The sequence below is a fragment of the Lolium rigidum genome, chromosome 3, assembly GCF_022539505.1.
Source record: "Lolium rigidum isolate FL_2022 chromosome 3, APGP_CSIRO_Lrig_0.1, whole genome shotgun sequence".
In the NCBI taxonomy this organism is placed as follows: domain Eukaryota; kingdom Viridiplantae; phylum Streptophyta; class Magnoliopsida; order Poales; family Poaceae; genus Lolium; species Lolium rigidum.
In genome coordinates, this window is record NC_061510.1 from 143,750,486 (window position 1) to 143,764,026 (window position 13,541).

At 46.6% G+C, this 13,541-nt stretch overlaps 1 long non-coding RNA gene across 1 annotated transcript; it reads right to left on the reverse strand.

Moving 5' to 3' along the window:
- Positions 1–6,732: 6,732 nt before the first annotated feature.
- LOC124702433 lies at positions 6,733–11,405 on the reverse strand. The gene is made up of 6 exons (XR_007002472.1): positions 10,425–11,405; positions 10,235–10,320; positions 9,482–9,834; positions 9,068–9,373; positions 7,373–8,819; positions 6,733–7,279 (listed from the first exon to the last, which is right to left on the reverse strand). It is a non-coding gene; the product is annotated as an uncharacterized LOC124702433 (long non-coding RNA).
- Positions 11,406–13,541: the final 2,136 nt, after the last annotated feature.

Below are 13,541 nucleotides of genomic sequence, written 5' to 3' on the forward strand. Positions count from 1 at the left end.
TCTGTCTCTGTTTTTTGCATTGTCTCTTGTGGACTTTAAGTAAGGCTTTCTAGACGTGGAGAGCTGTAGCTAATGTTTTATTGAGTTCTTGCAATGTGTCACTACAGAACTAAAGTGGATTAAAGTTTTTTTTTAGTACTAACCCCTCTAATGAAGTTTATGAGAAGTTTGGTGTGGCAGAAGTTTTCAAGGGTCAAGAGAGAAGGGTGATATAATGTGATCAAGAAGAGTGAAGAGCCTAAGCTTGGGGATGCCCCTGTTGGTCACCCAAGCATATTTCAAGAAGACTCAAGTGTCTAATCTTGGGGATGCCCAAGGCATCCCCTTCTTCATCAGCAACTTATCAGGTCATCTCTAGTGAAACTATATTTTAATTCTTCCACATCTTATGTGCTTTACTTGTAGCGTTTGTGTGCTTTTATTTTTGTTTGTTTTTTTTGTTTCCTGAATAAAATTGGATCCTAGCATTCTTGTGTGGGAGAGAGACACGCTCCGCTTTTTCATTTGAACACTTGTGTTCTTAATTTATTATTCATGTTCATGGCGAAAGCTGAAAGCCTCAGCATCGATTGTTATTTGGTTGGTTCAGAAAATGTTGCATGTGGTAGTGGTATAATGAAATACTTGCATAATCTTGTAGATCATTGAGCTTTGATAACCTGATTCTTTGCAAATGTTTTTAGGTATTTAGATGGTAAAGCTTGCTGGTTAAATAAGTTAAAACCAGTAGTGGATTGTTGTCTTTAAGCTTGTGCCGTACTATAAACTCTACTTAAATGGTTGAAGGTGTAGTTGGACTTGATAGCTTTCCATGTCTAAGGGTTCATCGTAATAACTAAGTTGTGCTGAAGGTTGAGGGAGCTAGCGGGGTACTTGTGCCACCGTGAACGGCCCTCCTTGGAGTGAATTTTAATCATGCTCTTAATGTTGAACCTGCTAGTTGTTTGCAATAAGCTTGTGAGTTCTTTTTGACTAATGTTAAGCTACGGTTTTTGGCACTTCCACCATCCAAATTTGCTAGCCTCTTCGGTACTGTGCATTGCTTTTTGCTCACATTGAGAGTTGTGCATACTTCGCCAGTACATCCAAACCCGTGGGAGGACTTTCTCTTGTTCTCCTACACATAAGCCCATACATCTTCCTCAAAACAGCCACTATACCTACCTACCACAACATTTCAATAGCTGTTCCGAGATATATTGCCATGCAACTTCCATTTTACATTACATGACTTGTTGTCATTTATTATTTATACATTGCTTTGCATGATTCTATATAGCTGATGTGTGGTTTACCCATGTTACGCTAGATCATTACACATCCTGCTACACTAGCAGAGGCATACAGTTTTATACATCATGTTTTGTTCATTATGAGTTATTTGTACCAAAAAGTGTGTTTTCATATTAGGATGTTGCCCCTAAAAGTGAAAAGAGCCATGGAGGCTATCGAAAAGAGAAACAGAAAAAGAAAAAAAATAGAAAAAAAGAAAAAAAAAAGAATAAAGAAAAAGGGGGCAACATTACTATCCTTTATCCACACTTGTGCTCATGTTTTAGCACCTGCAGTATTCATAGTCATCATTTGTGCTCATGTTTAGCACCTATACTCCATGTGAGAGAGTTTTCATGTTTTACTAGTATAACTATGTGGGGAATTTACACTATAGAACATGGGTTGTACTCCCTCCGTTCTTTTTTAATTGACTCAAATTTAGTACAAAGTTGTACTAAATCTGAGTCAATTAAAAGAGAACGGAGGGAGTATATTCCAATGATGAGCTTCCTCAAAAGTGCTCTAGGTCTTCGTGAGCAACCAAGTTGGATGCACCCCCACTAGTTCCATTGGAGAGCTTTCATACACATATAGCTCTATGTGCATCCGTTGCATGGCAATCACTACTCCTTACATAGCTTCGATTATAAGACTTCCTCTTGTCTAATGATCACTTATAGCTTTGTGAGACTTTCTTCCATTGGCCTTCCAAACCCCTGTTAATGTTCTTTTTGCCATAACATCCTGGTGCCAATACCAAATGCTTGCGCTCACCGGTTGAGTAGGCTTCGAAACAGTTGATTCATGACGTTCATGTTTATTTTTACTTGACTGAATCCTTCTATGTTGTGAAAATTTACTTGATGCTTGGAATGAAGGATAGAACTCCTACGCTGGATACTTAAATCATCTTTAATGAACTTTGTATGGTTTCATGTCTTTAAAGCAATAGTTCATGAAAACTTTTAGCTTGTTTAACTCTTGCATTATCATCTCTTATATCAACTATAGACATTTGCTTTGAATAATTTGATCTCAGTTCACATGCCTTACATCATTATTGGATCAGGATTATGTTGGTAGCATGTCACTTCAGAAATTATTTTATTTTTATCGTTTACCTACTCGAGGACGAGTAGGGACTAAGCTTGGGGATGCTTGATACGTCTCCAACGTATCTATAATTTCTGATGTTTCATGCTTGTTTTATGTATCATTGTCACATGTTTTATATGCATTATATATCATTATTATACTTTTTCTGGGACTAACCTATTAACAAGATGCCACAGTGCCAGTTCCTGTTTTCTGCTGTTTTTGGTTCCAGAAAAGCTGTTCGGGCAATATTCTCGGAATTCGACGAAACAAAAGCCAAACCTCCTATTTTTCTGAGGGACACACAGAGCCAGAAGGGCAAGCTAGGGGGAGGCCCACTGCCTCTCCCCATGCAGCCGCGCGGCCGGGCCCACAGGCGCGCCGGCGTGTGGGGAGCCCACCTCGGGACTCCACCGACATCGCCCCTTTGCCTATTTATTCCCCCACGATGCGAAAACCCGAGACATATCTATCATACTCCAGAAAGACTCCCGGAGCGCCGCCGCCATCGCGAAACCTAGTTTCGGGGGTCAGAAGTTCCTGTTTCGGCACCCTGCCAGGACGGGGATTGACCCCCGGAGCCTTCTCCATTGACGCCACCGCCTCCATCATGCTCCGTGAGTAGTTCTTCCATGGACTACGGGTTCTAGCAGTAGCTAGTTGATATTCTCTCTCCCATGTACTTCAATACAATGACCTCATGAGCTGCCTTACATGATTGAGATCCATCTGATGTAATCGGTGTTGTGTTTGTTGGGATCCGATGAATTGTTACATTATGATCATTCTATCTATAAAGTTTGTGAAGTTATTGTTGCTGCAATCTTGTTGTGTTTAATGCTTGTCACTAGTGCACGAGTGGCATGATCTTAGATTTAAGCTCTATAATTATTGCTTAGATTGTATCTACAAGTTGTTTGCACTTGTCTATGTCCGGAACCCGAGGCCCCGGAGTGACAAAGAATCGGGATAACTGGAGGGGATGGCTTAGATATGAGGATCACATGTTTTCACCAAGTGTTAATGCTTTGCTCTGGTGCTCTATTAAAAGGAGTACCTTAATTACCAGTAGATTCCCTTGAGGCCCCGGTGCAAACGGGCTGGTAGGACAAAAGATGTTATGCAAGTTTCTCATTGCGAGCACGTATGACTATATATGGAAAACATGCCTACATGATTAATAAACTGGATGTTCTGTCTTAATGCTATAATAATTATGTCAATTGCCAACTGTAATTTGTTCACCCAACACTTGTTATTGGAGAGTTACCACTAGTGTAGATAGCTGGGAACCCCGGTCCATCTTTCATCATCAAATACTCACTCGGTCCTATATGCCATTAGAAGTAGTATCAACTATTTTCTGGTGCCATTGCCTCTGTGTTACTGCTACTGCTGTTGTGTTACTGTTACTATTGCTCTCATATTACTGCTGCTTTCACATCACCCCTGTTACTAGTGCTTTTCCAGGCGCAGCTGAATTGACAACTCAGTTGTTAAGGCTTATACGTATTCTTTGTCTCCCCTTGTGTCGAATCAATAAATTTGGGGTTTACTTCCCTCGAAGACTGTTGCGATCCCCTATACTTGTGGGTTATCAGACAGCGGCACCAAGCTCGCTGACGCCATCATCGCCTCAGAGCGCGACAACACAACTGAGCTTGCCAAGTACCCCGTCGACCGCAACGACCCCGCCATCCTCGAGAAGCCAACCGAGCTTGACTCATCCTCACCGAACATTCAGCCGATGACTGCCACAAGTAGATTTGGTAGAGAATGACCCGAGTAGAGATGTTATCATTGGGACGAGCCTGTCCGCCCAATAGGAAAGCGCGCTCAGCAAGTTCCTCCATGAGAATCGAGATATATTTGCATGGAAACCTTCTGATATGCCAGGTTTCCTGAGAGAACTTGTTGAGCACAAACTACACGTAGATCCAACCGCGCATCCCGTCAAACAGGCGATGCGACCCGTAGGGGAAGAGCGACGGCACGCAATCGCCGAAGAGGTGAACCGGCTACTCGCTGCCGGGTTCATCATGGAAATCAAGCACCCCAAGTGGCTGGCAAACCCAATACTAGTGCTGAAGAAAAACAAGACGTGGCGAATGTGTATAGACTACACCAGCCTCAATCGGGCCTGCCTCAAAGACCCATTCGTCCTCCCGCTGATCGACCAGATCATTGATACGTCTCAAACGTATCTATAATTTCTTATGTTCCATGCTACTTTATTGATGACTAGATGACCCGTTGCGCTATCGCGCAAGTGCAAATGAAAGCGTATTAATATGTCAATGGATGCTGACCTATAGGACGGTAATTTAATAAATAATTTATTTCGGTGCTTTAATCTATATTTTTGGTGATTGTTCATGTCTTGAGTTGCTATATACGCATCAAATATGGCGTTTATTTCTTATCCCTATAAATTTTACAGAATTATAATTATACATGATGTTTCATACCAAAATAGTTGTAAGACGATCTTTCATGTATTGGTCATTCAAAGTTAATGCGGAGAGTATTCACGGTTCTACTATATGTGCCTTCCATTTTTGCCATGAAATTTTGTTTTCCCATTTCCTGGTATTGTCCATTGCTATTAAATATTTCACAATTTTTATAACATGTCAGACTTTACCGGAACCACATTGGTAAGCAACGTATGCTATAAAACTAAATCATCAATCTATCACGTGAATGTCTGCAAATTATGAAGTTTTGTCAGAAATAATCCGAAATAAGCAATGACTAAACCGAAACTCGGCATTGATTCAAGATGAAAAACCGTGCATCTTCCTCAAATCACGCATGTGATAAACAACCATGTCAAGATGTACCTGACATTTTGATTCAAGATGTACTTGCCATTTTGATTCAAGATGTACATGCCAAGCTAGGTGTACATCCCACTGCCAAAACCAAAATCTCAGCCAAAAATGGGCCCGGAGTCGTTAATTACAACTTCCACACAGGATAAACTGTGACAAATAACTATTCTGCAAACAACATTTTACTACTGTGGTAAACCATAGAAGATAATGCCTGAAACATCACGAGATAGTTAAGTTTGTGCTAAATAAGAGAGAACTACAGTTTAGAGAATACCACATGCACAAACATGGAATCCCTTTTCTTCATAGAGCATGGCAAGGACATATACCATCTTGTTTATAGAAGGTCTGCCAGCAAAAATCAACAAGTAAAATCAAAAGGAACAGTACATATGCCAAGCACGATCATCTATCTTGTCTAACTGAACACCATTCCATCTAGCCTGGGTAGTGCACAAAAATCTGAAACTCGTATATTAGCAGCCTTAGGATAAAATTACAGAGCATATGGCCATATAATTCTGAAACTCATACCAGTTTACATCTTCTCTGAAATTTAACAACCTCACAAGTTCTGATTCCTGAACACTACAACTCGACCGACTACAAAATCCGGTCGAATCCGGTCGATCTCGAGTGGAATCTCAAGCGCACGCCGCCCTGCGCTGGTGACGATGATCAGCTTGCCCAAGGCTGAGCTTGCCCAAGGCTCCAGGCAGCGCTGAAGCGGCCCGGCCACGCGTCTGTCTCGTGTCCAAGGAGTACATCCTGAGTCGCGTCTTCTCATCTATGGAACTAAAAAACGGAAACATCTAACAACCTTAGATGCATGCCACATATCAGCCATTTTATTTTGTGCTCAAGTTCCTTATATGTCAAATACACTGTAATAAATACCGTCAGGTAACTTTTGCTGAAGAAATATCACTTCATGCACAACTTAGGTATGAACTGTAATATATATAACACTGACATATATACATACTTTCGAGACACCGTCATACGAGTATTTTTCCTTGAGAACACCTAATGTAGCATGAAGACCTGAAACGTAAGTGAGTGAGCACAACAAGCAGGTCTTATTACACACAAAATATGAAAGTTAATAATTCTGCCAGGACATCTTGCCCTTTATAAATTATGCTGCATCTTAAAATTTCGAAGGGTTAATTCATGATCACACACAAATTGTTCACTGAACCTAACATAGAAGAGTAACAACCATGTGTCGGCAGGTTGTTCAATGAACCTAAAATGGAAGAGTAAGAACCCTATGTCAGCTGGATTAAATCTGCAGTAGATATTGCATCAAAATTATGATAATATCTATGACTTTATGCCAAAAAGAGGGAGGCTGGGGTCAAGGGGAAAAGTGAGGGCCCAGCTAGGACAAAATGTTAAGTATGACTAAAAGCATAACGAGCATAGTGCAGATTCTTCAAACGGAAATACATTTGTACACCCAAACATGAGTGTGGGTGTACTCTTTGCTGTTGGATCGTTGGAGATTCGTGCAAGATGCCTGTGAGAGAAGCCATTTTCATCTATTTCCTCCATTTTCTGGAAAGGTAGTAGGTCCCATGTACAGGGGCAAAAGCCACCCCGCTGCTGCTTTTCCTCTCTCCCGACAAGGCATATCATTGATAAACACATCTAAGACATGGATGATATTACACATCACAAGTATCCAGTACAAGAATGATTTCCTTCCTTAAATGTCATTGGCTAACAAGGATCCCAAAATAAACACCTGAACTACTTTGATAACTTGGTACTGAACGAGAGGAAGGCATCACTAACTGGCAATCAAAACACTAACTGACGATAAACTCGTGCGTGACGACCAAATAAGAATCAAAGGAGCCGAGCCCAGACGCGTCGCAGCATGATGCTCCAAACGCCTTCGTCGCCAAAACGTTGACGGTGGCTAAGCACCTCGTCGACGCTTGGTACCCAGCATATGAAGAAGAGTTGCCGTCCTCAAGCTGTACAATCACAGCTGCAAGCTCGACGCCACCGGCGCCCATGTTCTCCGCCACATGCTCCTCCTCGACGACATGGCTGGCAACAACCTGCGTTTTTTGCTGTTGTTGAAACCCAGACACTGTATGGACTCGAAAATAGCTTGGGTTTCCAGATTACAATCGATGGAGAATCGAACTCACCTCGTCATGTACAAAGATCACGATCCCTTCGTTCTCCTCCCCATCGGCAGGGTATGCTTCTTCAGCATCGCCATGGCCATCGTATCCAACGCTGGGTTTCACGTAACCTGAATCCCCATGTCCGATCTAAAGTCAGAAAATTAGCATAGACAGGTAGACAGAAGAGATGTATCCCAACGTCTTATTTTTTTGGATGGTTGCTAGACTGAGAAAATTAGCAATTACATAAGAGATTCGTACTGTTTTTTTTGCCTATTTACTTTTTCTAAGTGGAACCAGTGTAGCAAGTTGAGCTACAGAGACAGAAAATGGAAAACTGATTGCTAGTTTTCTTTGCATTGACAGATTGCTAGTGTTCTTTGCATGGACATAATAGATTGCTAGTGTTCTTTGCATTGACAGAATAGATTGCTAGTGTTCTTTTCATAGATAGAATAGATTGATAGTGTTCTTTGCATAGACAGAATAGATTGCTAGTGTTCTTTGCATTGATAGAATATAAAGCATTCACAGAATAGATTGCTAGATGCCGCTGCCCAATTTTATATTCTACATTGAAGACCTGTGCGCCTTTTTTTTGTGAACTAATCAATCAACATGGAAACAAATATGCAAGAATTATACCATCAACCTGGAAACAATTCGGGACTCACGTCATGGAAATAATCTGATACAAAAACCATATGCTACAAATCCTAGGTGAAAGAGAGAAGATAAGAGGTATAGAATATTGCACATTTGAATCCAAAATTAATGAATCTGGAAAACATGAGAAACCACATTCGGATTTGCCCCAAAAATATGCATATACAAACAAATGTGCAACATCAGAAATTCCACAGGGAAAAGATGGTCAACTTGTACATGCGACTGCAAACGCATGCTACATGAAAGAAAAACATAGTACTCAAGTAGTTTTTCTCAGTAAATGGAAGAAAAAATTAGTGTGCATGTGATGCATGGAACATGAAGATGAAAGCTGAACAACAACTACTGGATCTGGGTCGAACCGGAACACATCGCGAACAACAGATTCCCTCCAGATACATGACCAAAGTACCAGGAACAGCAGCAAAAGTGGAAGCAAGTCTAGATCGTAAAAGAAACCAAATCCGATCGAAAAATAAATGCGAAGAACAAACCAGGCTCCAGGTCGTCACCTCCCTTCCTACCTCCGCCCCCTGCTTCTCTTCCGGATGCAGACCGCGTCCCTAGTCCCTTCTCGCGCGAGCCACCTCCCCAGTACCTTCTCGCCCGAGCCGGCGAGCCGCCTCCCTTTGCGCGCGAGAAGCTGCTTCCCGGCGTCAAACGTCGCGGGATCTCTTCCCGGCGTCAAATGTCGGAGTAATTTCGGGGCAGATGGCGCTAGGCCACGCCTGGTGAAGTGGAGCTCTCAGGCCTCCCGGTCCAGACCACCCATGCGTGGGTGTACAAAATCCACACTCTTCTTCAAAAAGAGATGTAATAAAATATATTAATGCCTATGCAAGCAATCCTACAAAAAGTATCGAATTAAAATTAGAAATCTAAACATGTGCACTGGCTTTATCTTGTAAAATAGACCATCAAGCTAATACCCTACTTGGCTGTACAGTAAGCAACTCCCACCTAATTTGAGGGCTGCTACCCAACTGCTTCGGACCCGCTCCACGAACTGCAGAAAGACCAAGACCAAGTCTCAAATTCGTTGCTCACCTGCAGATAGGTTGGAGACGGTGAGGTTGCTGGCACGGACACTTCAAACCCCCTCCTCGCTCAGGCGCGCGCTCCCTGCCGCCGCCGCCATCGCTCGGGAGCACCTGTTGTTGATGTAGGATTGTTTGGTTCTGTTGTTGATGTAGGATTGTTTGGTTCCATCGTCATCTCCAGCTCCCTTCCTCCTTGTGCCATATACAAAGCAGCCAAACGACCTCTCTGGCTACCACTGGCAGTCATGGCTACCTCCAACCATTAGAGCCCAACATCCCCTGCTTGATATCCTCCTTCTCTTCTTCCTCAGACCTGAACACATTGTGTTAAGAAATAACATCAATTATAGCAATTAAAAATCAGAGTGTTGGAGGGAGAGAGAGAAGATGAGGAGGGGGCTGAGGTTTGGGAAAAGATTACGTTGCAGAAACGGCCGTCGAGCAGCACGCTGGACATCGATGGCCACGCCCCTGAGCGGGCCGACCGGCTCCTCAATTTCCGAGACGGCGCCCGAACCCGTGGACGGTGGCGGCTGCGCAAGGGAGGAGCGGCGGCGGAAGCTGGCGAGGGCGGAGTAGTCGTCGCTCCAACCCCTTGAGGCTCTCCCCTTCTGCTGCACCAAGCTCCATCCTCTTCCTCACTTGCGGTGGCCGGCACAGCTCCGCCTCCCCGGCGGCCACCCCTCCCGCCCCTTTGCGCCCTCCTCCTACCGCATCCCCTCCAACCAAGTCGTCACTACCGCCGCCACCCACAGGGAAATGAGTAAGAAGAAGCTGTCACAAGCAAGTATCAGACAAATTTCTAGCTACTGACGGTGACCAGCTGTGTAGAACAATAGACACACCTTGATAGTAAAACAGAGTAATACATGCAATGCTATAATGAGAAGAACATATATGACCGGAGCAAACATGAATAATACAAATTTAAAATGAAACTACTCATTGCCATAATATACTTGCTGTAATGCTATAAACCGTGAGAACAAAACTGGGGACTCTATATAAGAGAGAACCAAACTTATGCATGCAGGATGTGGAATCCAGTACGTCCAGATTTCATGGATATGGATTTCATGGATGTGCAAGCACCAAGGAGTAAAATTGCATAGTATGTGGGGTGATCACCAGCAGCCCACAAAGGCCGTTGAGGCATGTAGATTATACTAATTACCTGACCATCCAACATCCTTCCATCATGTTTGACGCCTGAAGGTTTTCCTTCGTTGGTGCCTTTACCGGCTGTATTTTCTATTTCATCTGCATGCCAAACATGGTGTGATTAACATCTAACTTCAATGGTTTACATATTACATGGAAATTAACAAAATATACTAAAATAGTTATATAAGTTGGGTTAGAACCTTCAACTGGTGCTTGTCTTTGACATCTTGCTTAGCAAGTGCCCATATCAGTTCAGGGTCAATTTTAGACTGTCAACAAGTGACGAAGTCTGAAGGTGATGCTTCTAGCCTACAAGCATGCTCAAATCCTCAAGTCTTGTGCTCTTTTCGAATATTGGCCCACTCTGTAGATGCTATGAGTACCTGAAACTGCAACCTCGTCAAATCTATTTCGAAAGATACAAAACCAGATCAGCTAAAGCTTCTACAACACAGATTAATTATAATACAGTGGATTATCATCAATAGCACAAAATAATACCTCAAAATTCCTACATGATAGGCAACTGGGAGTAACATTCAATGGCACCTATTCTACCAAACTAACCAGCGGTGTGACAAAAGTTTTCGTCAAACAGTGAGATTGGACGGTAGAAAAGCAACAAAGTGAAAGATCAAACCGTCAGCAAGGGGTGTCGCTGAGCTTCTCTGAGAAGCTGAGTATCACGGTGTTAGTTAATCTAGTGTGTCAGTAATAAGTGTCAATTTCTGTTTTTCGTCAGTTTCGTCAGTTAGTTTTAGCTTGGTCAGATAGTTTAGTTAGTTGTTCCGTCAGCTATTTGCTAGGAACAGATAAGTTAGGATTTGGTCGTTGTTTCTGATCCGATCCTTGCTTTGTGAGCTCGTGTGCTCGGTCGTGGGATGGCACGATCATCATGGGCAACGTGTGAGCTAGCACGATCGTTGTCTTGCTGAATAAAAGGAAGAAGAGAACAGAAAAGCTGTAGGCATTACACAGCAACAAGCACCTGTCTTTGTCTCCTCTCTGTTCGTGCGCTAGTTCGTGTGTGTGATCGAGAGAGAAGAAAGTCTACAAGTGGTATCAGAGCCTGCCGATCATGGTAGGATCCAAGCCGCCGCCGCCAAAGAGGGATGCGTCGGCGGGGAAGAAGAAGCCCACGGACACGGCGTCCGGGTCGGGCTCAAAGTCTCCGAGGCGCACCTCTCTCTCGCCGGTTCGCCGTGGTCGCGGGGAGCACCATGGGCGCGAGCTAGCGACGAGGGAGAGGGTGGTGCGCGACGTCACCGGCGGCTCGCAGTGGCCGACGCTGACATGCACCAATTACGCGGATTGGGCCGTGCTCATGCGTGTCCAACTGCAAGTCCACGGGCTGTGGGAAGCCGTGAACGAGGGCGACTGCGACGAGCACGACGATCGCGCCGCTCTGTCGGCTCTACTGCGAGCCGTGCCGCCAGAGCTGGTGCGCGTCCTCGCCGCCAAGGACAACGCCAAGGCGGCGTGGGACACGATCAAGACACTGCGCGTCGGAGCGGAGCGCGTGCGCGACGCCAAGGCTCAGACGCGCCGCCGCGACTACGATCGCCTCGCGTTCAAGGACGGCGAGACGGTGGAGACCTTCGCGCTACGCCTCTCCACGATCCTGAGTGATCTGGAGATGCTCGGCGACCCGGAGGACGAGCCCAAGGCCGTGAGGAAGTTCCTGCGCGTCCTCCCACGAAAGTACCGACAGATGGCATCGTCAATTGAGTCTTTGCTAGATATCAAGACGATGTCGATCGAGGAACTGAGCGGACGGCTCCTCGTGGTGGAGGAGAACGAAGCCGTCGACGGAGAGGATGACTCCGGCAAGCTGCTCCTCATGGAGGAGGAGTGGCGCGCACGTTTCGCGTGCGGCGCCCACGGCGGGAACAGCAACGGCTCGGGCGGTGATCACCGTCAGGGCAAGAACCGCGGCAAGGACCGCGACGACAAGCGATCCACCGGGGAAGGCTCCAACGCCTCCGGCGGGTCCAAGAAGGCCGACACCTGCCACTACTGCGGCAAGAAGGGACACTGGGCGCGTGAGTGTCGCAAGAAGAAGAGGGAGGAGGCGCACCTGGCCAAGATCGACGACGACGCCGATCCCGCGATGTTGCTCGCTGAGGTCGAACTCGACGCCGCGTCACCAACGGCCGCGCCTGACTCCATTACGCCAGCGCCGCCAGCGCCGCCCGTGCCGGTGCCCGCGCCGGAGCGAGCGCTCATCTTCCTCAACGAGGAGAACGCCAAGATCGTCCCAAGCCCAGTCGACGGCCAGCTCGACTCCACCTGGTACCTCGACACAGGGGCGTCAAACCACATGACTGGAGATCGAGCGGCGTTCGCGGAGCTCGACGAGGCAGTGCGCGGCAACGTGCGCTTCGGCGACGGCTCCGTGGTACAGATCATGGGGCGCGGCACCATCGGATTCAGCATCGATGGAGGACCGCAGCGCGCCTTCAGGGATGTCTACTACATCCCCAAGCTCCGGAGCAGCGTGGTCAGCCTGGGGCAGCTGGACGAACACGCCTGCGACATCAGGATCAGGCACGGAGTGCTAACGATCCATGACAGGCGCGGCCAGCTCGTCGTCAAGGTAAAACGCGCGCCAAATCGTCTGTACAGGTTGACCATCCATCCTGTGCAGCGGGTGTGCCTCGCCGTGCGCCACGACACGACGCCATGGCGTTGGCATGGACGCTTGGGGCACCTCCACTTCGAGGCGCTACAGAGAATGGCGTGGGAGGGCCTGGTGCGCGGCCTGCCCAGCATCGAGCACGCCGGCGAACTCTGTGAGGCGTGCCTGGCCGGGAAGCAGCGTCGAGCGCCCTTCCCACAACAGGCCAAGTTCAGAGCGGAGGAGCCGCTTGAGCTTGTGCACGCTGACCTGTGCGGCGCGATCACGCCGCCAACTCCAGGAGGTCGCCGCTACTTCCTCTTGCTCGTCGACGACTACAGCCGCTATATGTGGCTCGTGTTGCTGTCGACGAAGGACGAGGCCGCCATGGCGCTCAAACGCTTCCAAGCTGAGGCACAGACGGAGGCTCGCCGCCCGTTGCGCACGCTGCGCACGGATCGCGGCGGAGAGTTCACCTCCAGCGCGCTCGCCGCGCACTTCGCCGACACCGGCGTCAGGCGCCATCTGACGACGCCGTACTCGCCGCAGCAGAACGGCGTGGTGGAGCGACGCAACCAGACAGTGGTTGGCATGGCAAGGAGTATGATGAAGGCGAAGAAGCTTCCGAGCTTTCTGTGGGGAGAGGCGGTAACCACGGCAGTTTACCTGCTGAACCGCTCCTTCACCCGCAGCGTCGACG